The sequence below is a fragment of the Nelumbo nucifera genome, chromosome 6 (assembly GCF_055504915.1).
Source record: "Nelumbo nucifera cultivar China Antique chromosome 6, China Antique-T2T, whole genome shotgun sequence".
Classification (NCBI taxonomy): Eukaryota; Viridiplantae; Streptophyta; class Magnoliopsida; order Proteales; family Nelumbonaceae; genus Nelumbo; species Nelumbo nucifera.
The window spans coordinates 21478697-21492260 of NC_142654.1; positions in this window are offsets into that span (position 1 = coordinate 21478697).

Consider the following 13564-nt stretch of genomic DNA (forward strand, 5'->3'; position numbering starts at 1 on the left):
TCACTCCGAGGAGCAAATCTAGTCCTTCCAGATTCTTCAATGGGTGATAAAAAAATCCATCAAGATGGTGAAGTTTATAGTACAGGATCTTCACAGGATTATGAACCTGAAAGGCTGAAACACAACATCCCTAATGTGTCTGTGATTGCTCATGTTGATCATGGGAAGTCTCCGGTCACCGATTCACTTGTGGTTGTAGCTAGTATCATTGCTCAGGAAGTTGCAGGAGATGTTCGGATGACAGATACACGCAAAGATGAAGCAGAGCGTATCATTGTGGTTTAGCTACTGGTATTTCTCTGTATTATTTGATGACTGATGAACCTCTGAAGAACTACAAGGGAATGAGTACCTTATAAACCTTATTGATTCCCCTAGGCATGTTGATTTCTCATCTGAGGTCACGACTGCTCTCCGTATTATTGAAACTAGAACTTTTAAGTTAAACGCAACCCTGAATTAATACCTTCCAGAGACCGGCTTAAAGGCCAAATTTCTCCGTGATTTCCTCTGCAGAAGGTGGAGGGCTACAGGGGTTCGGAAGAGGGCAGATCGAAGTGTTCCTAATCAGCGGCAGCAACACCCTCTCCTCTTCACGCAATGGCAGAACACCGACACCCCGGTTCTCTCGTCGGAGAACGTTGTCGTCTAGATCTACTGTCTTCTTGATTTAATTCATTTATTGTTGCTTCTGGTTATTCCTACTGCTTTAGAAAAGGGAAGAAGGGAAGAGAGAGAGAGAGGAAGAAAGAGATGGGAGAGCAGAACAAGGTTTATCTTCTAGCGCTTTGTTCGGAGACGAGCTGTGTGTTTCGCCGCTGGATACTTTTAGCGCACAAGAACTAATGCGATGCAGAACTACTGCACAGGCACCAACATACTGCCCGTGCAGCACTCGAAATGGGCGAGTAAGCCTACGAAACAAAGCAAACACATACACAAAGGCAACAAGATGATACACGAATTAGCAAAAGGCTACTTGTATTGCATTAATCAGTGGTAAGCACAAGCACACAGTACAATGTCGAGGGGATCTCCTGCTTAACCTTTATATGTTTATGAACTCACTCGACTACCTACCTCCCCTCAAAGAGTACGTTAAGCTTTTGGGGGAGTGACAATAGGAAACATCAAAATGATGGAAAAGCATACTAAGTAATTACAATAACGCCATTGGCGGTCCCCCTTACAAAATACAAGCAAAGTCCACCCATGACATACATGTTGACACCATGAAGGCATGCGGTTGGTACTCGGATGGCTCACTGTAGGTGTTTGATGGCGCGACGAAGGAGTCACCTGTGATATTCTCCCCCACTCAATTCGATCTACGTCCTCGGAGATCGGCTTCGGCTGGTCCCTTAGAGTCACTGTTGCGGAAGGAGGGTTCTTCTGTTGCTCCCCGAACCGGCTGTCGTCCAAGGCCGAGGTGTATATTTTGGTGGCATGGTCGGGTTGGCTCATTCTGTTGGGGTTTCCTATGGCTAAGTCCTTTCCTGGCAGCCTCAAGGTATGTTAGTGGCTGGTTCTGTTTGGCTAAGGGGTAGGTTTGGGCCAGGTAAAGATCAAAATGGTGTTTTGGATTATTAAGGTGTGGATTCCCATGCATTTTTCCCCAAGGGTATCTCACCGGGCTACTACGGGAACTAGCCTTAGGGATGATGTGAATGTGGTCCCTAGATGGCTTGGGTGGCACTCGCTCTCCCCAGTGGTTGTGGTAGTAGATGTGGGCAAGGTTTGACACGGCCTTGGGTCTTCTTCTATTGGGCCTACCAGTTGCGGGCACTTGCGGCTTCTGCTGCGAAGTCGACTTTTGCTGATGTGGTTGGCGCTGAAGCTGATGCTGCTGCTGGTGTTGACTTGGGCGCTGGCATTGGTGTTGGCGCTGAAAATGGAACTGTCTTGGGGGTGACGACTTCCCAACTAGTTCCAGTGTCGATGTGAGGTACTTGACAGGGGTTCTTCCTTGTTGACGCAGAGCTGTCTTCATGGTTGATAGTTTCTTGGTACAACTGCAAGGCTGAAAGCTGCTTCCCAAGTATCTGCAAGGCTGATGAGACAGGAACCATGCAAGGGGAGTGTTCGTCCAGAATAAGCAAACTGTTGATGTGTGGCATAAGTGCTGCTTCCGCTTGCTTGAGGAACTCCACTCCAAGAACCACCTGAAAATCATCCAAGGGAACCACAGATAGATTGATGGGTCATTTCCATGGTCCAACTCGGAGTTCTACTCCACGGGCCGTGCCCTCTACTGCTTTGGCCCCAGAGTTGACAGCCTTGACCCACCCAGTTTGTTTGGTGGTGGTCAAGCCGAGTTGCTTTGCCTCCGCAAGCGAAATGAAGTTATGGGTGGCTCCAGTGTCCACCAAGGCTTGGGTCGGCCTCCCGCCGAGGGTGATGTCTACATAACTCAGCCCCTTGTGGGCTTTGGTGGGCCGCTTTGATGTGGCCTCTTTCTTGACCATGGCATTGATGAGTTGGAGGGCGCCTACTCTGGGCACCGCTGTGGGTTTCTCCTCATCACTCTCTTCACTATCGCTGAGTTTGGCGATGAGGGCAGTTATTTTCTTTTGGGTTGGACAGTCACTCGTCCAATGCTTCCCGTTGCAAAGGTAACACGGCGCAGGAGGAGGTCTCCTAGTGGATTGGTGGCCCTGGTAGCTTGGGCCTCCTTGTGGCTTCTTCCCTTGTTGGTAAGTGTAGGGCTTGTTCGCGGGCACTGGTTTCTCCTTTGTAGGGGTTGATTGTGGATCTCCCCCACTCAAACTCATGGTACCTAGGCTGGATGGTCTTTGCACATCTTCCTTAGGTGTTCTCAGATCAACAAGCTGTTCAGCTATGGCCATGGCGGTGGCGAGGTCCTCAACCCCACGTCGCTAGAGTTTGAGCTCAGCCCATGGCCTAAGACCGTCCATAAAATTGAACAGAAGATCCTTGTCTGACATGTCAGTGATCTCTAGTGTCAAGGCCGAAAACTCCTTGACATAGTCATGTAGTGATTCTTGATGTTTGAGATTCTTCATTCTTCGATGCGCCAAGTACTCCACATTTTCTGGGTAGAATTGCCGCTTGATCTCACGCTTGAATCCAACCCAAGTGTCGATGGTACGGGTTCCACGTTCAATGTCTTGGCAACACCTACGCCACCATAACATTGCGATATCAGTCAAATACATAGCAGCTGTACGTACCTGAGTTTGGTTGTCAATGATGCCACTAGCAGAGAAATATTGCTCCAATTGCCACAAGAAGTTGTCAAGCTCCCTAGCATCCTGGGCACCCGAGTAAGGTGTTGGCTCTCGGATCTTGATGTTCATGGAAGCTAGGGTGGAGGGAGTGCTTGGTGTGTTGGCCACTGCCCTCTTTAGGAGAGTCATCTCATCTCTCATCTCATCCAATTGCGCTTGGAATCTGTCTAGCAAGCCCTATAGGCTGCTTTGGGAAGGCCCAGCTCCCGAATTCTGTATGGTGGTGTGCATGTCTCTGAAGGCGCCATTGAGACGTCTTTCTAGTTCCACCACTGCATTTTCAACCGTCTCTAGGTTGAGGTGGAGTTCATCAACCCGATCTCGGGTTTCTCCCATTGTCACCTCGCAACGTAGGAGGCGCATGTCCACGGTAGCTAGTTGGTCGATTGATTTGTCGTGCTTGCTAGCTTTGGTTGTACGCCCCTTTGGGGCTTGTGTCTTGGTAGGTTCGTCAAGTGGAGCTTCGTCAGTGTCGTGGGCTTGAATCCGCCCATGTGGTGTGTCATCGGAAACGCCCCGATTGCTCTTCATTGGGTTGATGTAGGGACGAAGACGGTCCAGAGTATTTGTAGGAGCACCTGCTCTGATACCAACTGTCACGGGGGTAATCGTTGGGGCCCCGTGTGGCACTTGAAATGGGCGAATAAGCCTACGAAACAAAGCAAACACACACACAAAGGCAACAAGATGACACACGAATTAGCAAAAGGCTACTTGTATTGCATTAATCAGTGGTAAGCACAAGCACGCAATATAGTGTCGAGGGGATCTCGTGCTTAACCTTTACACGCTTATGAGCTCACTCGACTACCTACCTCCCCTCAAAGAATACGTTAAGCTTTTGGGGGAGTGACAATAGGAAACATCAAAATGATGGAAAAGCATACTAAGTAATTACAATAACGCCATTGGCGGTCCTCCTTACAAAATACAAGCAAAGCCCACCCATGACACACATGTTGACACCATGAAGGCACGCGGTTGGCACTCGGATGGCTCACTATAGGTGCTTGATGGCGCGACGAAGGAGTCACCTGTGACACGTTGGCATCCACTCTGCTCTTTGTTCTTCCTTTCATTTATTTTTTTCTGAGACGGAACTACCACGAGGCTCGAGAGAGAAGCCTTCCTTTGACAAGGCCTCAAGAAGCGACTTCGCTGCATTTTTTTCGTATGCCATGGGGGGTTTGCAGTGGGGTTCTGGAAGAGGAAGTGAGCGGCGGTGATCTTCCTCCGCCCCCTTTCCCCTCTTCGTTCTCCCTCTCCACCTCTGTAGATCATTACATTTTCTATTTTTTATCAAGTATCTTACTTTCAAAACCGATTCAGCAGCTTCAGCATGAGTAACTAAAGATTTTTGTATATATCTGAATTGTTGGGGCTGCTGGAGATGGGTAGTAGATTGTTATATCTTCTATATTTTTAATCCTTTTATTTCATTTTGAAAATTTGAAAAAGAATACAAGGTAAAATAGTATTTTTTATCTTTCTGTTAACGACCCGAGGGAAGTATTAGTCAATTGTCAAAAACAACGTAGTGTTAGTTATACACTTAGTCAATTAGCTAAAACTATAAGAATAGTAGGACTGTTCAGAAGGCCCAAACCGACTAATCCAGACCGACCCAATCCGAGTTAGCTGGATTTTCATCAGTACCGGTCGGTTTTGGGTTGTACAAATTTATAAACCGATCGGATTGAGTCGGTTTTGGTTTTCACACAAGAAAACTGAAACCGACCCGAACCGAACCGACTTAGTTCCTATTTAACTAAAAATTGAAATATCTGAAAATATATATTCCAATATCTATATCTAAAAAATATATATTCAGATATAAATTTCTAGAAAATATATATTCTAATATATTTGTATGTATATTTTTGTATATATATATATATATTTATATATATATATATATTTATATATTTCTAAAATACATATTTCAGTTTTAAATATATTTCCAGAAAACTTGGTGGCCATGGGGGGCATGGATGAACTTAGAGTCGAAACCGACCCAAACCGACCTAACCCAACTCAAACCAACCAGGTTGGTTTTGCTTAACACTGAGTTGGTTTCGATTTCCATCTCAGGTAATCCGACCGGGTCGGGTTGGTTAGAAAAACCTCAATTAACCGACCCAACCCGACCCGTAAACAACCCTAAAGAATAGTTTAAGAAATTTACCCTTTTTTCCCTAATAACACATCCAACCCACCTTTTCTAGACAGTGTTGTACCTTGTGCTGAAACAACAAAAGCCATTGATTTGTTGCTATAGCCCCATCTTGAATTGGATGAAGTGTTTTTCTTGGTGGGACCATTGCAGGCCATGATTTTCTGCCTTATGCTATGACAGTGTTGTAGCAAAAGTGAATTCTAACACATCTACTTCGTGGGTTGGAGTGACGCGGATCTATAAAAAGAAAAATGCGAAAAAGGAAAAAATTAGAAGGGGGGTTTTGGAACAAAAGAGGCCATATGATGGGGCAAACATTGCTTTAATAATATAGCATAGATATATACAAATATTTTTAGGCAAAGTTGATGAAAGAAGACCATTTTTTTTTCAATTTATTTCTTGTTAGGTAAGGTTCAACTGAATATGAGAGAGAGAGAGAGGCCTTTCTCATGGTTTTGAGTTTGTGTTCAATGACTGAATGACAAAGTCTATATGCATGTGTGTGTTCCGTGGTGGGGCTATTCAATAGGGGTAACCCCAAAAAAGTTTAGGCTGTTTGGTAGCTTCCTGTGCATGAGGCATTGATTGTCTCACTCAACTCTTTGCTTGTCCTTTTCATTAGGAGAATACTTGTAAAGACACTAACCTCACACCCATGGCAGTATATGTATAAGGCTAAGTTTGGGAGTGCTTAAAAATAAATGCTTATTCAAATAAGTGTTTATTTTGAATCGAAACCACACCAATAAGCACTTATTTGCATATGAAAAACAAGCCCAAAATAAATGCTTATTCTCCAAAAAAGAACTTATTTGAGAAGCTTATTTAGACTTATTTTTAAGTGCTTATTTGAGTTATTTCCTTTTTGGCCCATCTCGGCCTGCCACATCATTTTAAAAATACCTATAATACCACTGCTTAAAATAAATGCTTTTTCACCAAACACTCGTAAATGTTTATTAAAATAAATAAAACACTCCCAAACTGGCCGAAAACTCTCCAACACCCTCCATGAAGAGGCAATTTGATCCCAAATCTCCGCTGCAACTAAAGATATACCCTACTACAAACTGAGCCGGTTAAATACGTTCAGGTCCATTTAGGTTTTTTTTTTTTTTTAAATAAGTCCATTTAGTTCACATTCGGGAGCCTATTTCTATCTCATTATTGGCAAGATTGGGAAATAATGGGACCTCCTCAACAATATAACCGGCTCCCCTTCTTAAATTACTAAATTAGCCATAATATCATTTTACCTCTTCCCCTTCTTAAATTACTAAATTAGCCATCAGAAGTATACTTTTCAGCCTCCAATTTTCATGCCAATAAGACCCAATTAGCTAATGTCCCCATTGTAATTTTAGGTCTTGGAATTCGAAATCTGAATTCAATTATGGTTTCCAGATTTGAGATCAGACCTTTTCCGTGAACACCCGTTGGCCTTTGCTTTACTCTGCTTCAGGTCGGGCCCATTCAAATTTCGACAAAACCTGAACTCGAGCCCAGCCCATAAACAGATCTATTTGACATATTCATTGGATCAAGCTTAGATTGTGAGGCTATATTATTCTGTCATTTGGCTGAAAGGCTTGAAACCGAAGACATTGCCACGAATCTTACATAATGAATTCATGTTATGTTGTCGGGTTGGTGGGACTATACAGAAAACCAGAAAGCTGATTGTATCATAAGCTATACTGGTTAACTAGGGGATTGGATTGTTCGGCCTGTACATACCAGCCATTGGATTACTGGCTTTACCATCCGATAGGACTCAAGTCTGACAAGACTAATAGCTACCATACTTCCACGAGTTGGCGGCCCTAGGGATTACATACAATTTATCCAACCAATACTTAGTGGGATAGGTTTGAGGTACCTAAGTTTGAATTTAAGGTTCAACATAATCGAATCAAATTTGAATATAATCTGATTCAATTTCATAAATATCCGAACCCATTATATATGTATATATAATTTTATAAGTTATATATAAACCAGGCACATCCTTAATGGTTGAGATGGTTACTAGGCATATTTCCATAGCAGAGATGTGGGATATATGGATCCTACAAAATTATTCAGTGTTAAAACCATCTGGCCCCATATGCACCCTGCTCTATTCTTATCAAAGTTCTTATGAAGGTTCAAAATTTCGCAATGCATCAATAAATATTATATAGTATGTAATTATGTATCAATTTTTCAACCCTAAAAACCCTTTCAATCGCATGATATACAAAAATGTATGTCATACATGATATTTTAAACCATGCATGGTCCCTAATCTCCGTCAGTAAATATCGCATATACCAAAAATGAAATAGCCATTAAGAATCAATTTATATGATGTTCTTGTCTTTTAAAACCACAAATGGGATGAGATGTACAAATAGAGTGATATATTTGCTACAAACCAAGCGCCTATAATGAACCACATAATCCAATCAAGAGTGAACACACCAGTGATCCGTGATGATATAGGGCATTTCTCTTCCTAAAAGAAAGGGATACACCCAAATCATTCATCTTCCACTATACCCACTGTATTGTCTCTTTGGTATTAAGTCTCAATAATTTACCCACATTGCAATGGCAATAGACAATAGTAGATTACATCACTAGAGGAACAAAACAAAGAGAGAAGTGAAATTGGTAAGGAATAAAATCAATATGTTGGACCCAAAGAAGCAACCAGTCTATCTTTTGTATGTGTTCATAGATGTGATTAGAATCAGAATCCCTTGTTCATCTTGACAGTTACCACTTGATCAGTCCATTAATTGTCTTAACTCTTTTCCTTTTTTTTGTTGGATTGCATTCCACCATATACTGCAGAAGCAGATTTGACATATTGATCGAGCCAAGGGGGACGTAGCACTTTAGATGAATGGTTCATATTAAGGCTTGTTTGGCCGGAGGGACCCCACCTTTCACATTTTTGGTTGAGAATGGACAAGGTACTCTATTTGTCTCACCAACGACAACAGCCAACTTAGCTATCATGTCTCCCTTGACACCGCTTTACATGGGTTTATTCTTGAATAACGCTTACTAGAAATAATATAAATTTAGCGGTGTTTGGACAATGTGGACATACACAAGATACTTCTCCCATGTCCTTGCTTGCCAAACTGGCCTTTTGTCGTTTTACTAAACAGTGGAATTGTCGCTATTGAGGAGGAATGAATGACAACCCAATTGGCCAAATACCATTAACACTATGTCTACCACTTAGGCTATGTTTGGTTTGAAAGAAAAGGTAGAGAAAAGAAGGGTAAGGTAGGAAAACCTATAGAAGGTTTGTAAAGGTTTCCCTATATTTTTCTTCATTTTCCTACTTTTTCCTTTAAACCAAACACAGCTTTAGTTAATGATAAAAAAAAAGAAAGAAAACCATTCATGTTACTAATTAGCTAAAAAATCATTCATGTATTTTATATTTTCTTCCTTGATAGTTGATTCTCTTCATTTGTAACAAGAATCCAATGTGCTTTGTTTGGTTGCTAAAGATCCACAGGGAAAAAAAAAAAACAAGTAAAGGGTCAATTCCTGAAAGAGATTTCTCAGCTTCTATAGTCTTGTTGATTTTGATTTTTTTCTTTCATGTTTTTATTATCCTTTTTTTTTTTTATTATTATTACTTTTTTTTGCGGTATAAATGAGTTAGAATGTCACAATCGGGTTACGTAGGCTAGGGTTACTTAAACATACCAGGACATGGTTGATCCTCTAAGAAGCATTGTTAAAAAGGGACATTTTTTTGGTGGTTTAATGCATCTATATTCAATCAAGGCTGCATTTGGTTGCAGTACAGATTTTATTTGCATTGTTTTAAATGGATAAGAGTGCAAAAGGGCTGAGGGTAAATCCTGATTTACTTTTGTTTCAGATTTGATTTTATCTTATTTATTTGTGAGGAGTAAAATGGTAAGTAAAATGAAGTGACTTCTGCTTTAAATGAAAGAGAATATGGAGATTGTAGGAGGGGTTATCTGTCTAGGTTGATGTGATCCTTACTATATATGAGAAAAAATTGAAGTAGGAGGAAGGTGGTGCAAATTTTGCATAAGTTTTATGATGCGAAATTGGCAATGCTAGAGTGCAAAAGAGACAAAGTACAAATTTTGAATCAGGTAGAAATGCAAAGCATAATTACAAACAAATAAAAGCAAGATTAAACTGGGTACTTTGCACCTGGTCAAGATTTGCACTGCAACCAAATGCAAATAAGGCTCCATTAGGAAGGAGTACAAATACAAATGTGTAGAGCACAAAACTTTATATTTTGTATGTTTTTGTACTGTACATATTTGTATTTGTACTCCTTCCAAACTGAGCCCAGCTTGGAAGGAGTATAAATACAAATATGTAGAGCGCAAAACTTTGTATTTTGTATGTATTTGCACTATATATATTTGTATTTATACTCTTCTAAAACTGATACTAATATAAATATATATAGTACAAATAGATACAAAATAATACAAAATACCAGATTTTGCATTCTACATATTTGTATTTGTACTCCTTTCAAACTGAGCCTAAAAGGAAAAAATGGTATGATTATGTAACTAAAAGTTTGCATCTCCTCCACAAAATATCAATTTCATGTAAAATTCACACGTTTTTCCCTGTTTGGGAAAATTTCTTTTGGTGGTTATACTTCCCTAATAGTAATAGAGAGATTTTGGATGGAACAAGCAATGATACTTTAAGCCTTGAACAAGCAAACAAAAGAAACCTTCATATTATATCACCAAGGGTGCAATTTGGGTTGAAATTTGTTAAATTTGAAAGGGGACCGGCTCCGGCACAACCATTTGGACCTGATGTAACGAGAGCTATATAAATCAGGTACCCCATTTGCAGCCCTATGTCACCCTACTCAAGTCATGGAGTTGCCTACCTATCATTTGGCAAAAAGTTGAAGGGGTTTTTACAGTTCAGTCCACCTCTGAAATACTAGCTTCATCGTATAGTTCAAGGTAGGTATCGGCTCAGAATTGATGTCAATTCATGGGCAGATATGGGTGTTATAGGTGGAGGTATTTATAAATTTGAATTGTTGTAGGTCTGCCGTTCAAATCAGAGTTCTGAGGTGGAGTGCGGTAGAAAAATCCCAAAGTTGAAATAGCCAAAATTAGGTGATCGGTTGAAAGCATTTCATTCTTATGTCTTATATTGGCATTTGAGAGAAGTCATCAGGAACTTGATGAAACTTTTAAGCTTTTAGAACAAAATAAATGACCTGTCTCTATTGTCTCACTTGTGTTTATAAATAATAAAATACCTTTTGTGTTTAAAACAATGGAAGCACCAGAAATCCAAGCTTAACCCTACTTTGATGCCTTTTACCAGTCTGTTCAAAACAATTGATAGTGATTTTACTCTTGTATGTTGCCAATTCCTAATTTATTTTCAATTAGCATGATTGAAGAAATTTAATTGTTGAATCCAAACGTTTATTGAAAATAAGCAGTACTTGCAAATAATTAGGGTTTTCTTTTGGTCATGAATATGGTGGTGGCGGCGGTTGGTGGTTGTTGACATGTTAGATTTAGGGTTTACTTTGGTTAAAAAGATAAAAAAGGGTGGAAGGCTTTTCTTTAATAATTTTTATTACTTGACCATTGTTCAATTAAGGATTTAAGGGTTTTAAGCATATGCTAACAAAAGAATAAAAAGGAAAGAAGTGAAAGAAAATGAAGAGAAATCTTGATTGGTTAGATGAAAGGGACATTCATCCTAAAAATACATGATATAGTAGTTAAAAGTTTGGATTTTGTTAACTCTTTGTTTTTAATGCTAAATTTGATTAAAGCTTGCATTTGGAAGCTTTGGGTATTATAAAACAAATTTGAGCCAACAAGTGTTTCAAGTATTTGGTATGAATTGCCTTTAAATGTCTAACAATTTAAAACCTAAAAATCTCTAACTTTACAAGGTGGGCTCCATGAAGCCCAAAATAACTAGCACATTTTAGCCAAAAATATGGCTTTGCACTGAAGCTTATTGGGAGTCCAGATCTCTTAACAAAACAACATTCCAACATTATTTGTCTTCACATCTCATAAATGGTTGGTGCCAGACTCCCAGTATTATGATGAGATGTGCGGACATAATTATTATGTTGGAAGAGTATTGGAACAGTTTTATTGGGAGGAAATCCCACCTTGCTTATGGAAAGAAATAGTTCAATTAAAACTTTAGTCTTCCCAAACATGCCGAATCTCTTTACAACAAAAAGCTCCAATACATTCTAACATTATTTGTGTCCGTACATTACAAACATGATGTTTTCCAATTAGTGGGTCTTAGGCGGTGTTTGGAATTGGTGCTGTTTTTTCTGGGTTGCTAACGGTCTGGTTCAATGTAATTTATAGAAGATTTCAGACAAACTAATAAACTACGGTTTGAGAAATTTTCAAACCAAATTAAACCATTTTGGCATAGAAACCAAATCAGACCAAACTACGGTTTAGTGCGGTTCCCAATACGAGTTTAGGAATTTTGGACCATTCTTTGATTATATTGGGCTTAACCCAATTGGAAAGCCCAAATAATACCCCTAAAACTTAAAACTTTTATTTTATTTTATTTTATAATTTTATACATTCAGTTTATATATAATATTTATGCATCATTTATTTATATAATTGTATTGTATATTTATATATTTATATTATATATAATTTTGGTTTGTGGCTTACAGTTTGGTTCAGTTTATAAAGTCCATTAAACCACAAACCACAATTTAGAAAAATATGAAACTGAACCAAACAGTTTTAGGTACAAACCAAATCAAGCTGCAAATCCGGTTTGGTTTGGTTCGATTTTACGGTTTGAACCAAACAATGAGTACCCCTATTTCCAACCATTAAAAAAAACATGGTACTTATGAGTTGTGGTATGGTGGAAGCATATTGGGAAAGTTTTTTTTTTGGTGAATAGATCCCAACTCCACCCAAAGAGATCGTGATTGAAGTTTGGGTTGTAAATGGATCAGATTAAGATTGGATCTAGCTGCATCTGCATCCACATTTTTTTAAAAAATGTTTTAAAAAAATTAGTTATTTTTAAAATATATATGTATAATAAATATATAATATTAAACTTTACATTATACCTTACATAATTATACTATATATACATAAAATAATAAATTTTTATTAGACTTAAATTTTAATCAAATAAAGAATAAATCCACATTCAAATTCTAACATCCAAATATAATATAATATAATGGAAGAAGCCCGTAGGCAAAATTCCATTAACTCGATGAAGAGTCCATTTCTGAAGAAGCCCGTAGGTAAACCCTGTCTGTCAATTAGATGAACAGCAACATTTGCCGTCCATCACAATTCACCGAGCAAGAATGAAGGTTAGATAAAAAAGCTCTTGCAGGCAGTAATGATATGGATCAACTGCCACCGTGGATGGAGAGATCATCCACCCACATGAATTTGAAAAAGCTGTAAGTATCGCCTTCAATAATAACATATGATAATTTTTTTGGATGATAATTGAAGCTATTGAACTAAAAATAGACCATAATAAAGAGCCAAAACTTCAACCATGATGGAACTATGGACAATCCTAATTGAAATCTATCGACAATCCTAATTGAGGTTCAAAAGTAAGACTTTACTCCTTGCACTTTTCTATAACACCTCGTTGGCTTTAAAAAACAAAAACACAAATCGCGAAGCTTATCCAAACACAACCCATACCTAAATCAATTAATGCTTTCGATCTATCCAAAACGTCACATCAATGAGAAGTTGAGAATGATATACCTTTCCCTCCGGGCACCACCTCCTTTTCCTCTAGCCAAAGTCGAGCCGATTCGACCGGCTTAGCCGAACCGGATATGGTATTTCTGTTGGCGCGGTTCCAAAGCAGGCACCGAGCCACAGCCACCGACCAGTAGTTGGCATTTGGCAACAACAAGAAACCGCGTCGGTGCGTTGGGCCGTTGGCTCGATTGCGAAACGCACCACGTGCTCAACGTGATTTAAATCCCTCTTTCTTACGATAAAACAAGTGTGACCGTCAGATCTATGGACCCCCTTTGTTCGCCTTTTCCATCCGTTGCATCCTCTTGTTACTTATTCTAATCAGACGGCTGTAATTG